The sequence below is a fragment of the Peromyscus eremicus genome, chromosome 8b (assembly GCF_949786415.1).
Source record: "Peromyscus eremicus chromosome 8b, PerEre_H2_v1, whole genome shotgun sequence".
Lineage (NCBI taxonomy): Eukaryota > Metazoa > Chordata > Mammalia > Rodentia > Cricetidae > Peromyscus > Peromyscus eremicus.
This window is the reverse complement of record NC_081424.1, coordinates 21,192,168-21,213,841: the sequence shown is the minus strand read 5'-3', so window position 1 is coordinate 21,213,841 and position 21,674 is coordinate 21,192,168. Positions and strand designations below refer to the sequence as shown.

Genomic DNA, 21,674 nt, shown 5'->3' with positions numbered 1-21,674 from the left:
TATTTCCTCCTCATGTTCCGACTAATTCAATACTTGCACTGACTTTATTGAATTATCCAAAAGGTTAAGGGTATATTTTCATTCACTGAGTAGTTAATGAGGCCTGGTGTCTGTTTTTATGATCTTGACATAACCTGTGCCATTCAAATCTATGCCGTCTCCCAAAGGCTATGGGACTAATCATTGTCTCTTTACTCTCCAGAAGACAAGCAGCCCTTGTTTTTACCCTCCATGTATCAAAAACTGCTCTCATTGTCCAGTGAGACAGTTTTCCAAGTTTTACACAAGACTTTATTCCAGAGGACCCTGATAGAGACAGACCTGTAAGGTTTCCTCTTCAGGAAGCAAATGTCATTGGGTTGCTTTGTTTCAGGGTTATTTGAAAGTTGAATACCTTCCTGAGGAATTGTTTCTACAGTGATTGCCAATTTTCTGCTTGAGAGGTTTATGATCAAATCGTGTCTGGAGGTTTTAGTTGGGATTCTTTCCACTACTGATGTCTAAGGACATTTTCTAGCGTATGTTAAATTTTTTTCTACTGTAGTTTACATTTACAATTTCCAGCATTCACCCAAAAGAATTATCCAGAGCATATGGCTTAAAACCCAATAGATTTAATTTCATGGAGGAATAAATGTGCATAAGACATTAAAATGGAAAATGGAAAGCCTGTGGTAAAACATCAAAGAAAATGTAGGAAAATAGAAATAGTAATCTTTAAAGCTAGTCTAAATGATGTAAATATTCTGGTAAAGAATAAATTATGTCTCCTGGAATTCAGCAGATACACAGGGAAAGGTTTAATGTAAGTTGAAATAAAAGATATAATTAAACATTTCAATAAGCAAAATAAGAGATAAATGGTTTATTCTCTTCTGGCTTTTGCTTTTAGGCTATTCTGTAAAAGAAAATTAACCTTTCTAAGGTATGCTCATTACCTATCCATGGGTGACCAGCTTGGTCATAGTATCCACAACAATTTTCCACATTCTCAGAGCATGCATATAAGGGGAAATAATGAGTAGCATTTTTTTCTGAAGAATGTAATGATAGCAGTAATAGTCTGCATGGAATTAGCAAGTCTAATGTGGCATGAATTGTGCAATCAAAAGTCTACAAATTAAAACTGTACCATGTACCAGAATTCTGTAGAACAACCACCACAAAACACATTTACACATTTCATAAACTATGATTATTAATTTTCTTCATTGCATCTAAGATCCTAATTTCCTAGCAGAAAATAAATTGAATACAGAAGTGGATTCATTTGAACATATCAGAATCATTTTAACTTTTGTCTCCATCTGTTCTGTGCCAGAAGATACATGCTCTACTTTACGTGAGTGTCCACTATGGAAACAGATGCATAGTACATGCAGAAATAACATATTAATCCATTTCCAAGTCATTTAAGTCTGGAGTCTGGTGAACCTAAACTCAAATATTTCTGAGGATATTAATGCAATAATTATACTTGAATATATATATATATATATATATATATATATATATATATATATATATACTTATTTCAAGAGTTCTTGTACACATTAAGAGATGATTTACAGTAAGTGAGAATTTTAACACATATATTACACATAAAACCTTTAGTATGATTGTGAGTTTTCAGTAATAAGTGCCTTGAAACATTATATTATATGTCTAAATAGTAATGTTGAGATTTTTTAAATGTAATTAAGATCACATTTAACCAGTCATAACTTCCAAAAGCTGTCAGTTACTTTTCTACATATTTCCTAATAGTTTCTTACTGAACTACCCCATTTCTTAAGAACTGAATAAAATCACAGATGACATGTATGCAATACATTTTATTATTTATTCACTCATCAGGGGACATTTAAGTTGTTTCCACTGGGTCTCCATTGATAATGTAACAGTGAAATTTAGAGTGTAACATCTCATCAAGATACTGGTTTTACTTCTTCTAAAAATACCTCAAGTTGATTATTGCATTATATCATAGCTCTTTTGCAAATATTTCTGATGAATTGGCATAATTATTTCCTATGGCAGTTGTACCATTATATGCCCCAACTCCTTATGTACAAGCATTCCACTGTCTCACTAACACTTATCTGTTTCTTAATACATATTGCAACATCCTTACCAGTGTAGGTGATTTTTTTGTTTTTACTGTAATTTTTAACTAGTATTCCTCTGTTTAGTAACTTTGAGCATGTTCATTTGTTAGGCTACACTGAACAACTGTTTAAGTCTTTATTCCATTTGCAGCTTTACCAGCTCTGTCATTGTTGAGTTATATAATTTGAATATTAACTCTTTATGAGATGCACTGTTTTACGATGTGTTTGCTCATCAATGTTGACTCTTTGTTATGGAGACAATATTAGTTTTATATAATTTCAGTTCTCTATTTTTTATTTTGTTGCCAATATTTTGGGGTCATCTCTACAAAAACAATGCTAATAGCAATGCATTGAACCTTTCTCATGTAATTTCTTGTAGGAGTTTAGGGTTTATCAGATATTGTGTTTAAATCATTAATATTTATTTGAGTTGAGTTTGGGGTTTGGTGACTAGATTGGTCCTCTTTCACTTATTTCTATGTGAATGTGCCATTTTCTAAATTTTTTAAAAGAGATTATCCTTTCTCCATTAGTTTTGAAACCCTAGTCAAGGATTAGTTTTATTTTGGATTTATTTATTCTGTTTCAATGGTCTATGTAGCTATGTATCTACTTGTAAGCTGGTTTTGTGTTCCAGTTATTGTAGTGATATATTGTGTACCCTAATAAACTTGCCTGGGGATCGGAGGACAGAGCCAGCCACTAGATTAGACATAGAGGCCAGACAGTGGTGGCACACAGCCTTAATTCTATCATTCAGGAGGCAGATATCCATCTGGATCTCTGTGAGTTCAAGGACACACTGGAAACAGCCATGAAGTGGTGGCACACACCACATTAATCCTAGTACTGAGAAGCACGCACGCCTTTAATCCCAGGAAGTGACATGGCTGGGTGGAGAAAGGTATGTAAGGTGTGAGGAAACAGGAACTAGAGCAGTGCAGCTGAGATCTTTCTGGGTGAGGACTCAGAGGCTTTCAGTCTGAGGAAATAGGATAGGCTGAGGAGTTGGCGAGGTGAGGTTGGCTGTGGCTTGCTCTGCTTCTCCGATCTTTTAGCTTTCACCTCAATATCTGGCTCCTGGCTTTTTACTATAAGATCAGTTTAGATTTGAACAAGTTATTTCTGTGGATATCATTCTGTATAAATAAAACACTGATTGGCCAGTGGCCAGGCATGAAGTAGGTGGGACAAGGAGAGAAGAGAATTCTGGGAAGTAGAAGGCTGAGAGGGGGAGACACTGCCAGCTGCCTCCATGACAAGCAGCATGTGAAGATGCTGGTAAGCCATGAGCCATGTGGCAAGGTATAGATTTATAGAAATGGGTTAATTTAAGATATAAGTACAGTTAGCAAGAAGCCTGCTATGGCCATACAGTTTAAATAATATAAGTGTCTGTGTGTTTATTTTATAAGTGGACTGTCAGATTGCTGGGGCTTGATGGGACCTGGAGAGAAGCTCTCCAGCTACAAATTATTGTAGTTTTATAATATGTAATTGAAGTTTGAGGTATCTAGTTTTGTTATTTCTTCTACTATTGTGGTTATTTACATTCACTCAATCTGGGTTTTCTTAATCCTTTTGATGGAAATCCTCCAATGATTTGATTTTTGAGTTTATTATTTCTTTCTTCTGCTTGATTTCATCTATTTTCAAGTCTGCACTGGAAAATTTAAGTTCAATTACTGTTTTCTTTAACTTCATAATTGATTTAGGACAAATTTAATAGTTCTCATCACTGATGAAATTCTCACTGTGTTTAGACATGGCTATCATAATGTGGACATAAAAATCACATATCTCAGTTTCTCTAGAATTTTGTTTAAGATATTTATTTTTTGTCCTTATACCTGCAGTCATTTGAAAGAAGGCTTATGAGAGAATGATCAGTTAGAGAAAAGATTTTTAATCCTAAGTACCAGCACTCCCTAAAAATACTATGCTAGATCTCTATCACAGTGGAATTATCAACAGGTAAACTTTTTAATGGAAAAGGCTAAGACTGATTTAACTCCTACATTAGCTATACATAATTGAATTCTAGAATCTGAGCTAATTGATTGTTCAGTATAATATCTTTTCATGCCACTTATTGCAAGTGAGGCCAAATACCAGAAAAAATCCAAATGATTATCCAGTTTTAGATAATTACTCAAATAAGGAAATGTTTGTAGTAAAATTAAAACATATTCAGGTACTTTCAAAGTAGTATTAAATACAATTAAACTAATTCAGTAAAGGATTCTAGAATAGAATGTTCCTTTTTTCTATTTTAGCCAGCAAAGCTTAAACAGTTAATGCTATACTAGCTCCATCTGAGTTAATCTTTGGGAAAAATGCAGGGTAATGTAGAAAATGTGGCTGGTTTGATGTTTCAGTCCTTAAGATGCCTAGCTAAGTGTATTCTGTTGCAATCCTACAGAGCTAATCTGATGAAACTACAAAAGAAGTTGGTGCAAACTCTTTATTCATTTTAAGACATGGAGAAAATATCTGAGAGTCTTATTTTATGGGACTCTGGTATCAATTGTGTTTTCATACCAAGTGAAGACACAACCTGAGATATCTGACTCCCAAGTCTAAGGATTTGAAGGATATTGTACAACTAATGATCTACTGTGGGAAACAGATTTCCAGAAAGAGAAGAGATATTATTTAGTATCTCAAGAAATAGTTTCCTAGTCAATTTTAATGACATGACAATAGAAAAGAAGTAATAAGGAAAAAAAACACCTCATCCATAAATATAAGGGCAACTCTGTACAAGGCTGGTAGGATTTGCATTTCTAGAAAGAGAAATGAAAATAAGGTATTACATGAGAGATGCCTGATTTCTCCAATGATCACAATAGAATCAAGTATAAATAAATCCAGAAAATGAAAACAGAAATCATTATAATCAAAAGCCTATGAATTAACTAAAACCTCCATTGACATAAGAGCTAAATGTCAAATTCATGCTTAATTCAAATTCCTATTTTCCTTTGAAATAATATGACAGCAGAAATCATCTACATTCTCAATGTGTGTGAAAAAGTCCAACTTTTACTCATAAAATATTATGATATGATAAATTTATATCAAAGTAGTGAACGCCCAATAAAACCAAGGTCCTAAGAGGACAAGTGGAGGCAGGAGGAATTGGAAAGACAACCAAGCTTCTTGAAAGGGTTTGCTCATTGATTAAGTGTCTGGATCCCGCTTTTCTTTGTCTTCATGGCTTTGAAGCGGTCACATCTATTTCTGACCCTGAAATTGTAGCCCATCTGATGCTAATTTCTATTTTACTGCAAGAACTAAGCTCTCCTTCCAATTACAATTTCTCTTCAACCAGAAGTTTTATTTTTTTTTCTTGAGAGAGTATCATCTCAGTCAGCTCAGGTATAACTGGACTGGTGACATGAGGATCCACTCAGTGATCCCTGGAACTCCTAGATACATTGGAGAATACAATGAACTGACCAGACATGCCTTGTAAACAACTCCTAATCAGACAGAGCCCTAATAGTATGGGGGGGAAGAACAACAGAAGAGAAGTCCTCAAAGGACTTTAAAAAATACCATGCCAAGGCCTGTCCACTGACCCCCAGCACTGGGGTTCCCTCCTCTGAGCACCTGTGATGCTTGCCAGCAAACTTTTACTTCACTGTATTCTGAACACCTTTCCTGTCTTTTCAGTTCTTTAGTTGATAGAGAGAATGAATGCACCAGCATAGCTGGTATTGTGAAAACCTTGATCTTGGCAAGCATTGGACTGAAGAAAACAAAACAGTCCAGAGGAAAATACAGGCAGGGACCTTTTAGATATAGGCATAGGCAAGGACTTTGCGGAAATGATTGCAGTGGCATAGGAAAGGGTCACAGGAGCTGACAGAAGCAATTCCATGAAATTAAAGACATTTCTACAAAGCAAAGGAAACAATCACCAGAGTGAACAATCTGGGGAAGGAGAGACAATCTCAGCTGATTATACCTCTGACAGAGAAACAATCAGTACAGAACTCCAAAAATAATACCCTCAAATAAATCTTCTAATCTGTAATGGATTAATGAATTGGAGAGACAGTTCTCAAAGAAAGAAATACAAATTACCAATAAATATTTGAAAAAGTGTCCTGCATCTTTACGCGTTAGAGGTAAAAAGTTAGTGTCTTTGAGATTCAGTATGAACCATCATCAATGGTTATCATCAAGAAAAAAAACCATCACATTTTAGTGGGAACTTAAGGAGAAAAGATCCCTCATATACCAACAATAGGAATAGAAATTTGTACTGTCACTATAAGAATTAGTGTGAGGTTTCCCCAACGCCTAAAAATGGTTACCACATAGTTTGTTCAGCTTCCGTTCCTGGGATATATCCAAGAATTCTTAAGTCAACACATCACAAAGATAAACACACATTTATTGCTGCACAATTTACAATAACCAGGAAATAAAATTAAGTAGCAATCAATAGATAAAAGGATAAAGAAGGTGTGGTACATGTACACAATGGATTTTATTCTACTGTAAAAATGAATGAAATCATGAAACATTCAGGAAAGAGATCAAACTGGAGATCATTATGTTAAGGGAAACTGGGCAAAATTGTGAAGACAAGTATTTCATTTCCTTTTGTATTTAAATATTATAAAATATATAATTATAAGATATTACATAAACATTATAGGAATTTGTATAATATAGGATATTATACAAATATAATAGGATATTATATATAAATATTATAGGTTTGTGTGAAAAGGGGAACTATGAGTGGAATAGTAATGGTCTAAAGAAAGCAGCACGAAGGAGCAAAGGAGAATAATGGAATGTATGTAATAGAAGAGCAGAAACATGAACTATTCAGTGGAAAAGGAAGGAGATCAACAACCTAAGAGTGATGCTAGAGAATGGCCTATGGATGAACGGTTGGGATAAGAACAAAGTTCGACACTGTATGTGAATGAAAAGACCCTAATGAAATCCAATATTTTCTATGTTAGTTTTAAAAATGAATTCAAATTGTGGGGAATGACAATAAAACTGCTATTATAATATACAGTTATAAGCAAATAAAATGTCAACTTTTCTGTTCCTGTTAAAGAGCATTATTTGATGAGTACTTGTGGGAGCCCACAAAGGTTTTCTAGTGAGATCTGAGCTTGCTTTACCTAGCAGGGCTGTATCAGGGATGGCTTGCCCATGTGCCTGGTCACCAGGTGTTTGGAATGTTCCTCACTTGGCTGTGCTGGGGGGGGATCTTTTGTTCCACCCCTTGGCATTCTTTTAAAAGCCCTTTAGTAGAAAGAGAAGGGGCTGGTGGATTTTGACCCAGGCCCTCCTGAGGCTATCCTTTGTTTCTGTCTGTCTCTCTCCTCTGTATTTCTATCTAAATCTCTTCTCCCTCACTTCTCAAGAGTCCATGGGGTAAATAAATGTGGGAGCTGGTCTCCCACAAGTACTAGACTCATTTTTCCCATAATAAGAATTCCATTAAAAAATAACAGGGAAACATTCTACTTATGTTGTTGTTATGAAGCTTTTATGTGTGGGTGCGCACGCGCGTGCGCAGATGTGTGTTTGAACTTTTGTTTTCAGAAATCATCCTAGACACTCAGAATAGTTGACAACCTAACACAGAGCCTAAAAAGTACAGCTTCTACTTACCACATTAAACTTCGTCGGTGGAAGAAAGGCAGTTGGCAGTTGACACCCGAGTGTTCAGCTTCTCCCTGCCAATCAGATTACCCAGTGTGAGCTGTGTGTCTAGATGCATGTATTATACACACACGTAAAATATGCAGAGGATTATACTAGTAAATGAAATCTGCATTTGCCCTATTTCCTCAGGCACACTCTCTTCTTGGATTACAAGCTTCAACATTCAAACTCTGTTGTATAAAGATTAGGTATTATTATCATCAACACTAAGATCTTAATATAAATAACTGTTTTCTAAACTTTTCCTCTGATGCCTCAAGATCAGGTGTGAAAATAAAATATGAAGGTAAATCTGAGAGCACAGCTGTAGCCACTTGCTCTGATCCTTCCTTCAGAGTTTATTTTTGACTCCAAGTCCTGTATGTCACATTCAGTGGGATAACTGGAAATCTCATTGAGTCCAAGCTTTCTTGCAGCTTCTGTTCTTGCATGTCTGGAGTAGATCTCAACTACATGTTTAATTAGTTTTCAAGTGGCATTGATGCTCCTTGGTCACACTGTGGGAACTAGTATAGGGCCCTCCATGGTGGGATATGAGGCTGAGTGGGAATGTACACAGGACCAGCTCTAAAAAGAATAATTCTTCCAAAGCTTCTAAAATTGGAAGAATACAAAGGAAAAGTACAGCAAATAAAGTGATGCAGAGTGCGGGAATGCACTCCATTCCCAGAAGAACTTGTGTGGCCACAACACATTTATTCTCTTGAAATGATAAAGAAGCGTGATGGACTCTCTACAGAGTTTAAGGAACAGACATAAGTAGATCCTAGAAAACCACTGGCCAAAGACCTAGATGAAATGGAAAGCTTTGAGTTCAGCGAGAGACCCCATCTCAAGGGCATAAGGGAGAGAGCAATAGAACAGGACAAATGATGTCTTCCTCTGAGTTGGAAACATAATCACATGCATATGCATCTGGAAATTCATATGGGCACATTATATAATAGTTTCAAAATAAAATAGACTCTTTGATAATTATAATTTAGGTCCCTGTATTAACTAATGTCATGATGGGTTGAAAACTGATGCATCTCAGATGACATTAGAATTGATTCAGAATCTATTGAAAAAGTAAAAATCCATTATATACCTTTTATATTTTTACTACATAAATTATTTTACAAAATGTATAACCCCCAACTGGGTACACTTACATTACTCACTTTTGGTTATTTCTATTTCCTATGCAGTATCCATAGCTTGTTAACTGAATTTCTTCCTTTCTTCATTCCTTCATTCATTCCTTTGTTCCTTCTTTCCTGACTTCCTTTTTTCTTTACTATCCTCATTAGTTCCTTTTTTGTTTTTCTTTTGTCCCTTTGGTAGTTGTTAGTTACTCCTCATATGAAGAGTTCTCTCTACCTTGCATGTATTTAAAATTGTTTTCCTCTAAAGTAGTCATGAGTCAGTATCTGTAGGTCTGAGATTTTTTTCATAAAGCAGTAATTGCTTTATGGCTATTAAAGAACCTTGCACTTGAATGAGTTTGAAATAATCCTTTGACTTTTTTTTTTTAATGACAGAAGAGGATTTGATTTTCTATTATACCCCAAAGAATCTGGATCTTTCCATCAACAAAGATATGGGCAGCAGCATTTAAAAGATGTTTTTAGTTTTCTAATGAACTGTCCTGTCTCATACATGGAACTGTAGGATGCAACATATTCATTTTAGCGGGGCAACACACAGGGAAATAGCAAAGTACAAAACAATTTGAAAGGGGAAATGGGAAATGGGTTTAAATGAGGAAGGAAGTTAAAATAAATTAAAGTTTTCTGAAAAAGTCAGAAGGAATCATATTATTATCTATCTACATACTTTTAAATATAATACATATATGTGTATACATACACAGTTTAAGTGAAATTGTCCCCTCAGGGCTCAGAATACTTACAATAAAGAGCCATAGACTGTCTAACAAAAGCTCAACACCATACACAAGAAGCTCCCTTTTATCTATGGTCAAATTGTTGGGGAACAGGAGAAATGGTATTGAGAGAGGCTTCATCTCTCTCTAACAATAAGTGACCTTCTTTTTTCAGGCTAAGTGCTTACATGTCCTAACAGGATTTGACTAATTTCTGTGCATTACTAAGAAATATCTTTCAATTTCAGTCTTTTTTTTTTACCTGCATGTTGGTCTTCAGTTTAAAAAAAATCAAGTAAACAGCAAAACTGAATAAAGATTGCATGTCAGAGACATTTTGTGCATTTTAGATATGCGTGTGTGTATATATGTTAAGAATATCAATATTCAATATTTTTGTATCATGTTTCAACTCTGTGCATTTTTTGTTGCTTAGGGAATGATGAACTGGAATCTCATTTATAAACTTCTGTCATTAGTTAATTATATGTATAGTCTCATTAGATTTTTTTATCTCAGAGATTCAATAACTTATTTTGCAAGATTGTGTAGTTCTTTTGGTTTAATCACACTCAAATGGATTTTCTGTCACAGTGGAAGAGGCATTTAGAAGTAAAAGCTAATATTAGTTTCTCTACTTTTCTAATTTTTGTAAAGACTCTGCACATTGAGACTTTACAGGTATTATATGGTTTTTAAAATAATTTCTTGCATTCTAGCTAAGTTTATAAAACTAAGATAAGAGTTCACAAAATTCTATTTGCATTAAAATCACAATAGCTACCAGTCCATATTATTCAGTATAACACTGTCTCCATATTCTCATATAAATAATCTAAAGGCACAAATTTACTGTGTAACTAAGTAAGTGCATTCAATGCTTAATAGATGGCTCAGTAATAATGAGCAGAAGGTCCATGTGAAAAATCAAAGGAAATAAATTCAATGTATTTTTCTCTTTAAGAATCATTGAACATATTTAGAAAAATGTCACCCCGGAATGACAAAGATCAAAACCTTAAATGTGTTATTACTCTCCATAGTATTCATATTGAGTCAAAGATTAGAGATGATACATTTAGGAACAAGTGTTTGATTGTTCAAAAGTCTCACACAGACTAAATAGAGCAACGTTTTTTCAGGTCAAGCTTTGTCATGGCCTAATGGAATTTGGCTAATTGTTATATCATCATTCTTTTAGTATATCATTTTCTCCAACATTTTCAGCTGAACAATGCTAATTTAACTGTAGATGTTCTCCTCGGCTGGTTAGTGTGGTTTTGTCCAGCAATTCATTAATTCTCTCATTCATGTTTTTGTTCACTAGCATTAGAATCACCAAAAGCATATTAGCTTTTCTATAAGCTGAGAAGAGAGAAAAGACAAAGATGAATATTGACTATGTACAGTCATGAAGCATGCAGGGAATCTGTAGTCAAATCAGAGGGCAAGTAAATAGGGAGTTAGGCAGAGAAGTACCATGGATAAAGACAGTGTTCTGTAGTAGAGAAACATCGACTTAGGGTTTTAGAAACATAAGTGGTAGTGATTGAAGGAGCTAGGGAATTCTTTGGAAATTTCTAGGATCATCACTTTAGTCCTTCCAGGATCTTCTCATACATTAAAGAATTTTTATTAAGGTTTTTATATCTTATTTTGCTCTGTAGCTCCTACATCGTTATGCATATGCACTCAGGCTTAAGCTTGTAAAGGGAAGATAAGCATTTATTGCTTAACATGATGAGCCATAGTAAAAAAAAAAAATTGGTAGCAGAACTTTACTCAGTTACATTAGCTATAAGCTTGTTGTTGTTATTTCTTTCTGTTCTCAACCCACTTCAATCAAAATTACTAACAACAGGAAGGAAATAAAATACCACATGTATTGACCAAAGGGTCACCTTACACATAATTCCATAATTAACTGGCTACTATAGCATCACTTAATATATTTAAATCATGTCCTCACCTGACAGTATCTTCAAATCCTTTTATCTCAACACATTTGAGATATTTCTGAGGTTAGAGATTTGAATATCTAACAGTCTAGTACCTAGTTCAGCACAATTTTTACATATACCATCACGAGATCCATTATAAACATAAAATTGAATTGTGGAATTTACACTACATTATTATTTATAGCCAGAACCAGAAACAGGTTTCCTACACAAAAGAAGTAGCACTATTAAAGGAATAAATTAATGATTTAAAAATTACTTGTTCTTACAGAATTATTTTATATAAAAATAAAATTGTTTAAAAATTAATTTAGGGTTTGGGGATTTAGCTCAGTGGTAGAGCCCTGGGTTTGGTCCTCAGCTTTGAAAAAAAACATAATTAAAAATTAATTTAAAAATAGAAGCCTGATGTCTACAAAACTTTGTTGCAGTAAGAATTTTATAAAAATGTATGCAAAACTATATATACATTAAATTTATTTCCCTTTTTAAAAACATTACATTACTGTTATTAGGTTATAAGCAAAATTATTAGAAACATGTTATTAGGGACCTTGATACTAATTACATGAATAATTCTACAAGTCTAAACCTCAGGCATCAGTCAATGTGTTCCTCTGAAAGCTATGAAAAGAATTTCCCCTATTACTCTTCCAGTTTTAATTTTTTTCTATATACCTTTGTTAATTTCTTGGTGTTTAGATACAGCATTTCAGTCTTAGCTCCCACTGCGAGGAGCCTCTTCTATGTCCACACATTTTCCTCGGGGCCATTTCTCATGTGGTCACACACTTCCTTCAGTGGACTCAGAAGTTAACTTATTATAGTACAGCATAATCTTCAATGAAACAATCTGACTGTAATGATGCTATTTCAGAATCTGTTCATGTTCTGATAGACTAAATTAACTAGGGATCAACACATTTCTTTTGTGAAGACAATTCAACCTCAAACCGTAACTTCATGGATAATACTCTGATAATCTTTTTTCTTTGTTTGTTTTTGTATTTTTGAGACATGGTTTCTCTATATAGCCTTGGTTGTCCTGGAACTCACTCTGTAGGCCAGGCTGGCCTTGAACTCAGAGATCTTCCTGCCTCTGCCTCACAAGTGCTGGGATTAAAGGCGTGCATCATCAATTTTAACACTCATAAAATTAAAGCTGTAGAGAAAAATATATTCAGATAACATCTAAACACAGATCTTAAGGATTTTATTTGAAATGTATAATATACTATTGGTTCCATGGGTGTTTATGAAAATTAGAGTATTCAGCATAGTAGGCAGTCACAGTTCTCATTCCCAGTGTCTTTGAGTACAGTGACTAAGGTAGACAATACACTGTGTGTGATGCTTCTTCATGAGTATCTGGTATTTTGTGAAACACTATATCATGAGGACAGTGGGTTACTTCTGAGATGAGAGAATTTTCAATGGAATGTAGGAAGAAGTCTGTGATTGAAGACAAAAATCGGTGTTAGAGTAAAACCAAGAACTGCATAATTTAAGGTCATGACAGGACTGAAAAAAAAATGTTCAGGATTCAGTGACAATCTGGTAGCTTCGTAGGAGCAAACCAGAAGCCTCAACTCCCAACAGGAACATAAAAGAAAAAAACTGGACAGATGCCATTGTAAAATTATAAGGAGTCATGAATATAATCTTAAGGAATGTTAGATGTCCAATAGCCATGGTGAACATAATGACTGGCATTTAATCAAGAGATTATGTTCATGTGCTATAGACTTTTTAACTTTAATTTTGTAGCATAGTGGAATATAAAAGATATATTGGGTCTTTGTGGAAACAGAAAGAACAATTAAAAAGCAAATGATGTCTTTCTGATGTAAAGCCCTGAGAGCCTGAACTACAGCAGTGGTAGAGAGAATGTGAAAAGGGGCACACTGGGAGAGAATGAAGGTATGATAGCCATCTTTGGCAATAAATTCACTTCATCAGCAGAAAGATGGCATGAAAAGTACATCTAGAATGTGTCGTGTTTTCTGTTAACTCTGTAGTGCGGCATTGCACTGAACTGTGGATAGTGGGGGGAAAAGCAAATGAAAGTAAAGATTAAGGTTGGTAAGTACAGCTTCATAACCGGCAAGCTGGGAATGACTCAGAGAGTCCCCACAGACATGTTTTCATGTGGATGAAGATGAAGGATCTTCTGACCTCATGTTCTGGTGGTGAGTGGACCAATTGCCTAGGATCATCTGGAGAGTTTGTGGACAGAGTATCTAACTGATGGTGATAACTTTTTCCTTCCCATTATCAGTTTATCCAATACCAGTTTCTAAGCATGGAGATTAATGCTCCCTTTAGTGAAAATGGAACCAAAGATTCCCTGTCTCTCTTGGTAAATGATGAATGATGAATTAAAACCAAGCTGAACAGTGAGATTCTGACAAATAATGTCCTCCTGTGTACACCACATGGGGTATCATATAGTGGCCCCTGTATGATGTGTAGAGATGAAGAGGAACACGTGTTAGACCTTTTGAGATTATTGGTACAACATGGGAGGCTATATAAAGAATATTAGACAATACATGGAATAAGCAAAACTACAGATAGATAAAATTATATGGAAATATTCTCATACATAATGATGAATTTAGATTTCAATAATTTCAAAATGAGAAGTGAGTGAAATATATAAGCTAGTTAATAGCAATATACAAAGACAAATTTTTGTATTGTGAAAAAATTCATATAATGTATTGCTACTGGCAAAAGCTAGAGAAATAAAGAGGCATGTGGGGCTCTTGGACTTATTTGTGGTAGAATTCTGCTAGTATTTCACTGAAAATTTATGCGTTTGTGTTTATTAGAGATGTTGCCCTGGAGTTTCCCCCATTTTAACATATGTTTAATCTCTGGGTTTCCATAATCACATTGTGACAGGCATTAGGAAGTTTTCTATATATTTCTTGAATAGGTTTGTTGAACTCCTGACATCTATTGTTGAGTTGCTTCATTATATTTCTTAGTTCATACTCCATCATGTTTATTTTGACAAATATTTTCTTCCAGTGTGTGTATACTTCATCTGAGTGTTGGTAAACTTAAATGTAGATGTATATGCACATGTGTGTTTTTATGGATGTGAGGCCATAGGTCAAACTTGTGACTCATATCTTTATTTTTTTTCTATTCTATTTCACAGACCTAAAGCATTTAAAATTTTAATGAAATACAATTTACTGTTTTTTCTTTCGTGAATTATTTCGTTCATACTAAAATACCATTGGTAAGCCTAAAGTTAGCTCGATCTCTTCCTCTCAGGAACTGTAGTTTTTGCACTTTGCATTTATGTTTATGACTCGTCTGACTTGTGTTAATTTTTATTAAGTCTATCGATGTCTATTTTTTGCATGTAGATTTCTGGCATATTTTGTTAGCTTTGTTTCAATTTTGGTCTCCCACACTTCTTCTAGCTTGTTTAACCTATAAAATGTTATAAAACCATTTTCAGCTATGTATATGCTATGATTGACTGGTTTTACTTCTCATTATGGGATGAATTTCTCCACTTCTCTCACACCTGAATGTCTTAGTAGGTGATAGACAGGTGAATTTTACATTTTGGGGTGTTGAATATTCTCAATTTATTTAAATGTTATGGTACTGTTTTTCTGGCATGCTGTTAAGCTATTTGTAAGTGTGGTAGCTCTTTCAGATCATACCTGTATGATCTTTAAATTAGGATTAATTAATTTATATCATTAAGATACAGAGCTAAAATCAGATTTTAGCTTTTGGATTTTTTTCCCTCTGAAATCAAGAAGGCAAATTATTTGTGCTGCATCTAATGCCTGTATGTTATGACTATTCCAGTGTGTTTGATACGTATACCAGATAAGTCAGTGAATTGCTGACCACTCAATCCTGATTAACTCCAGAGTCCATGGAAAGGTGGGAAATGAAAACTGACTTCCCAAAGTTGTCCTCTGACATCCAATGTCATGATACAAGGATTCACACACAGACACACAGAGATACACATAGTCACGCACAGACACAGACAGACAGACAGACAGACAGACAGACACACACACACACACACTTTTAAGTTTAAGAGAGTTCGAATGTAGAAAGACAGTATTTTTTTCAGAGTTAAAGCCTAAGAGATCAGAGCACTAGTGAAGCCCAAGACTACCTTTGGCTTACTAGTCTGTGCCATCTTTTCCCCTGAGAGAGCAAGCTTCTCCTGTGTGACTTGTCTTTTTATTGACTTTCTGTTCTACCTTCTCATTGGCTTTAAACCCAACCACATGATTTCCTCATCACTGCCTGTCTATAAAGACCTCCAGGTCTCTATGGTTGGTACTGGGATTAAAGGTTCAGGTCACCGCTTGTCTATGTCCTTGAACACACACAGTATTTTTAAGTACGTAAATCCGGCCATAATAGAGTTTGTGGTGCTCTTTCCTTTAACCCATACAGGTCATGCCTTCCTGATTCTGCAGCAGATTCTTTACATGCTCGACCTGATCAGCACTCTGCTAATGATGGCAATGCATGTGAACCAACGTAATGTGCCTTGGCTCCCCAGCCTCTAGCTACCCTACAGCCTGTAAGCCACTCTAGCGTATAAATATACATTCATTTCTCTCAGTCATGTTCCTTTAGAGAACCCTGAAAATACGCCACTGTTTAGGGTCATGGGCTTCTTAAAAATGTGTATCACATATTTTAATGATATTATGTCTCCAAACCCCCTTTCCTAGAGAGAGAGAGAGAGAGAGAGAGAGAGAGAGAGAGAGAGAGAGAGAGAGAGAGAGAGACTAGAATTCTCTAGTGAGAAAAAACTGTGATATTGATACTTTTCTTTCTGAGTATGGCTCATTGGATTAGCATCACAAGTTGCATGTGTTTTCTGCAAAGAATATAGTTTCATTACTCTTTCTGTCTGTTTAAAACTCCATTGTGTACATAGAGTATGTTTTCTCTAGTAATTTGTCTACTGTTGGATTTTTAGGCTGCTTAAGTCTTATGAATAGTGATGTACTTTTATTCTCAGAACTAGATATTGGATATAGGGCCTTGTGCATGTTAGGCAAGCACTCTCTGAACGCGATGAGCCCCAGCCAATATTTTTTTCTTTTTCTTTTTGTTTTCTCTTTCCTTCCTTCCTTCCTTCCTTCCTTCCTTCCTTCCTTCCTTCCTTCCTTCCTTCCTTCCTTCCTTCCCTTTCTTTTCTTTTTTTGAGACAGTTTCTTCTGAAGTTGCCAAGGTTTGCATAGAAGTCACTCTGTATTCCAGGAGGGCACTGAACTTCTGATCTTCCTTAGTCAACAAGCAGTTGAAATTTCAAGTTTGCTGTTCTTTTATTGTGGCACATTAATTCTTAAATCATCATGTTTGTAGATTCTGTTATTTTCTTTAATATGCCACTTGAAAAATTATTGAAAATAATTCTTGAGAATATTTAGCAAGTATATTCCTGTAGTCTTTTTAAGTGCATATTTTCCACATTTAAGAATTTTTAACGATTAATGGATTAAATTGCTTTTAAAGAGTTTTTTATGCTTAAATAGAAAAGATCTCTAAAATCACTAATACAAGCCTCTCTATTTTAAAGAGCATCAAATTGTTTAATGTCACATTTAATAGTAAAATATGATTCAGTTTATGAAAAATGCATGATATATGTCTTGTTAATATGGAGGTGCTGTGTAGATGGTATACATGCTCATTAGTATGGGTGTGAGCACATATATGATTTCACATATGGACACCAGAAGTGTAAGTCATATGTCTTTCCTTGATTGCTCTCTCCCTTTACTTGTGAGACATGATCTCTAATAAAATGTGAAGTTTGTTGATTCAATTAGACAGACTAGCTAATGAGTCTCAGAGATATTGGCCTTTCTGCCATTCTTCTCTGCTGCTGTGCATCAGGTTCTGAGCATCTTAAATAATTCCGGATTTTTATGTGGCATCTGGAGATCTATACTCAGCTCCTCCTGTTTTTGCACCTGTTAGTTTACCAGCTGACCCATTCAATTAGCCCTGAAAAATAAGATTCTTAACTACAATCCTATTTTTGATATAAGTAATATTATTTAAATCAACCATTTGAAAATGGAATGGCATCAAGCTTTGAGATTCACATTCATGGAAAATATTTATAAAATCTGCTCTATTCTTAAAATCTAAGAGTGTGCTTCAATTTAGAACAAGTAGGCGAGGGAGAAGAACTATACCAGCAAAGTATGTACCTCACCTTTCCATGCTGAATCAACCCTGAAAATATATATCTAGTCTGTTATATTGATTTATTCAGATTAGTCCCCTTTCCCTCTTATTGACTGTGCAACTACATGACTCTGGAGCATGAAGATATTGTAGTCCATGGGGTTTGTTAGAACTGAAATATCATTTTAAGCCTTAGAAATGTCTTTCTCACTCTGTGGGAGACTGAAAATTCTAAAATCAAAAAAGCAGCAGGCTGAGCATCTAGTAAAGACTCATTTCTTCATTCATAAAAGGCTGTCTTCTTGCTGTCTGGACCACATGCATTGGAAGGAATTAAGAAATCTTCTGTCATAGAGATATAAATCTTACCTCTCCACCTCTGTTGTAATGCCTTAACATTCAATAATTAATGTATAAATGCATCTTTATTTTCTTTACCTACTTTTATTTGTGGAAAACATTTCATAAGATTTTTTCCAAAGTATAAGAAATACCTCTGACTGTAGGAAATTCCTCATTATTTTCTTATAAATGATTTCAAGGACATACTAAATGAACTCAAGGGGAGGGGGAATTAATTTCTCTTATGCTTAAGCTGCTCTTCCAGTGCTTTATGCACCTTGGAATATTTGAAATTATTAGGTATTTATTGCCTTAACCTAAGTACCCAGGTTCCTGACATCTAGAAATATAATACTTCAGTGATAAATCTCCGTTCTTGGGGACTTCATGAGATGACAAAATGACTCGTATTTTTCTATGTTCAGAGCCAAACTTCATTTTTGTGTCAGTGCCAAATCAAGGACAGCTCCATGGCATTGCTTATATCTGTGAGAAACACCACTCTGGTGGCATGTAGATGCAAGACCTCCCCAATTCTCTCTTTAATGATACAATTTTAGTCCTTGAAAGTTCCATGCATTTATACAACATACATTGATCATATTCATCCACTACTAACTCACTCCCATTCCTCTGACTGTCCCACATTACATTCCTCCCAGCTTCACAACATCTATTTAGTTTTTTTAAATGTTTTGTTATTAATAACCTCTTGGGGACAATTAGTGCTTACCATATGTGTATGGGGTGTGTGACCACACACTAGGACATGAGCAACTCAACATGAGCAACTCACCTGTAGCAACAACTCTCCAAAGAGAGTGACTCTCTCTCCTTCAGCATACATCAACAGTGAAAGTAGAGAATGGAGTTGGTAGATTGTGTCAAGCATGGAGGAGCCTGGAAATGGGAAATTGAGGTGTTAGTGGAAGGCTTAACCAAAGTGAATGTGCATGTAAAAGCTATATGGAAACCTACGATCTTCTGGCCCAAAGAAAAATTCAATTACCAGGGATAGTAAAGCACAGCTGACATGAAAGAAGGTGAGCAATATACTCAGGGGTAAAAGTTTAAGTTTAGGTGGAAGGATTAGGTAGAGGAGAATGTAAGGGATAGTCTAACAAAAACTAAAGTTCATAAAGAAGTCATATAGAAACTTAATGGTTTGTAAGATAGTAAAAAATACAATACATGTTATCATTATAGGAAGTTTGAATAACTATACCTGTATAGATGGACAGTTATGCTCTCTGAAGACATTGGTCATCAAATGAAATTGTCAATGCTAGGCACTGGATACCACCCTATAAATTTTTGGACAGGAAGGTCCCATCAGCCCTCAAATCAACATAGACTATCGCTACTTCTATTGATTGCCCATGACCACTAGATGGTAAGACTTTATTGCTAAAGACACTATTCACTTTGAATGGAGAAGACAGAGAAATCAACCTTGAATGGATCAGAAAACTTTCTCTTTGATGGCTAGCTTACAAACTGCCATCTGCATAGGGTGCTATGCAGGCTGCAGGGAAGAAGTCTTTACCTCTTACGTGCAAACACTGTGATGCTTTCACTTTGAATGCAGGCCACAAAAGGATAGCTCAGTTGCTGGACTGCTTGCCTAGACTGCACGAAGCCCTTCATTTCAGCTCCCAAATTGTGGGAAACCATGAGCAGAACACCCTTGTAGTCTTGTTACTCCAGAACTGGCAGCATAAGGATTAGAAGTTTCCTATTTCCAAGATCCATCCTTCAGTGTGTACGTATTGAGGGCAGCCTGAACTACATGAGACCCTTTCTCTAAGAAACTACCGTTGTAAAGAAATGAAGCTAGGATAGTGATGCCTAAGTCAATTTCATATCAGAAAAATGAGAAAAAATGATGGTGCTCTAATTATGGGGAGGGAGATAAATACATAAGAAGGATGGTGGAGCATAAAATAACAGTAAAGATGTCAGAAAAAGCCATGGGGAATTTTACTGTCTACCAAAAATACCCATAATGGACATAAGTTGGTGTATCACTATACATATATAGTTAAAGAAAAGTTTCCAACTGTGCTGATGATGAACCTTCCAAGAGCCATTGACAATTGTACAAAAACCCAATATCCAGCATGAGAATCCCTCTTTTGAGTAGTTTGTCAGGGTTGTACAAGAGACTCCCAAAACATTACAAGCTACTGCTATTGTCCTTGGTTGTCCTTCAAAGGTGGAAGTAAGTCCCTATAGTTGAAGATATCTTGCATTTTAGAAGCAGGGCCCAGAGACCCTGAGTTGGAACTTACCTGAATTCTTCCTCCCTAAGGACTAGCTTTCTTACTACTAGAAGATGCCATTCAGGCTTGTATAGGAGGCAAGTAACCAACAGTCCTACCAAGATATGACATCTATGAACCACAACAATTCCAACGTGGCACAATAACCCTAATGGTGCAATGATGACACATACCTTAGTGGCAACCAACACCTCTCCAACTGGAATTAAGAAGAGAGAAGTCAAACCTGGTACTGGAACTCTAGCCAGCTACCTAGAATACTGAAATCAAGGATCTTGGGGGAGAACTTACAACTCCCACCTCACTAAACCGGTTTAATAGTCCCTAACTACATTCAAAATACTTGTCCTTATAACAAGGTAAGTACAGTTCTGAACCTTCTTCAGTGAAACTTCTCTTGGAAGCACGCAAAAAACAGTTACAGAAAGCTACAACTCACTAAAATGTGGAGTTCTGGAGCCCAGTCCCAGCCCATACATCTACAAAACAACTCATTCACCTAGGACTCAGGGAACATTGCCAAAGGGTAGCTGAAAGACTTTGAGATCCAGAGGATCAGGGAGCTTGCTGTGAGATTTGTCTCCTAGTAATGTCTGGAACTGTATCCATAAAATATCACCAACATGTTTACCTAAACATGAGCAGGACATGGACAATAGACACATTAACATGAATGGAAGCAGGGAAAGCCCAGAGGGCTTGAACCCTACACAAATAACAACTAAGGAATTTTTTTTAATTTTTTAATTTTTATTTTGCAATACAATTCAGTTCTACATATCAGCCACGGATTCCCTTGTTCTCCCTCCTCCCGTCCCCCTCACCTTCCCCCCAGACCACCCCCCATTCCCACCTCCTCCAGGGGAAAGCCTCCCCCACCACCTGAGATCAACCTGGTAGACTCAGTCCAAGTAGGTCCAGTCCCCTCCTCCCAGGCCGAGCCAAGCGATCCTGCATAGGCCCCAGGTTTCAAACAGCCAACTCATGCAATGAGCACAGGACCCGGTCCCACTGCCTGGATGCCTCCCAAACAGATCAAGCCAATCAATTGTCTCACCCATTTAGAGGGTCTGATCCAGTTGGTGACCCCTCAGCCATTGGTTCATAGTTCATGTGTTTCCATTCATTTGGCTATTTGTCCCTGTGCTTTATCCAACCTTGGTCTCAACAATTCTTGCTCATATAAACCCTCCTCAAC

At 35.8% G+C, this 21,674-nt stretch overlaps 1 long non-coding RNA gene across 1 annotated transcript; it reads right to left on the bottom strand.

The window, feature by feature from the left end:
* Nucleotides 1-7,766: 7,766 nt before the first annotated feature.
* Nucleotides 7,767-20,558, bottom strand: LOC131918479 (uncharacterized). Its single transcript, XR_009380991.1, has 3 exons — nucleotides 20,486-20,558; nucleotides 18,991-19,094; nucleotides 7,767-7,831 (listed from the first exon to the last, which is right to left on the bottom strand). It is a non-coding gene; the product is annotated as an uncharacterized LOC131918479 (long non-coding RNA).
* Nucleotides 20,559-21,674: the final 1,116 nt, after the last annotated feature.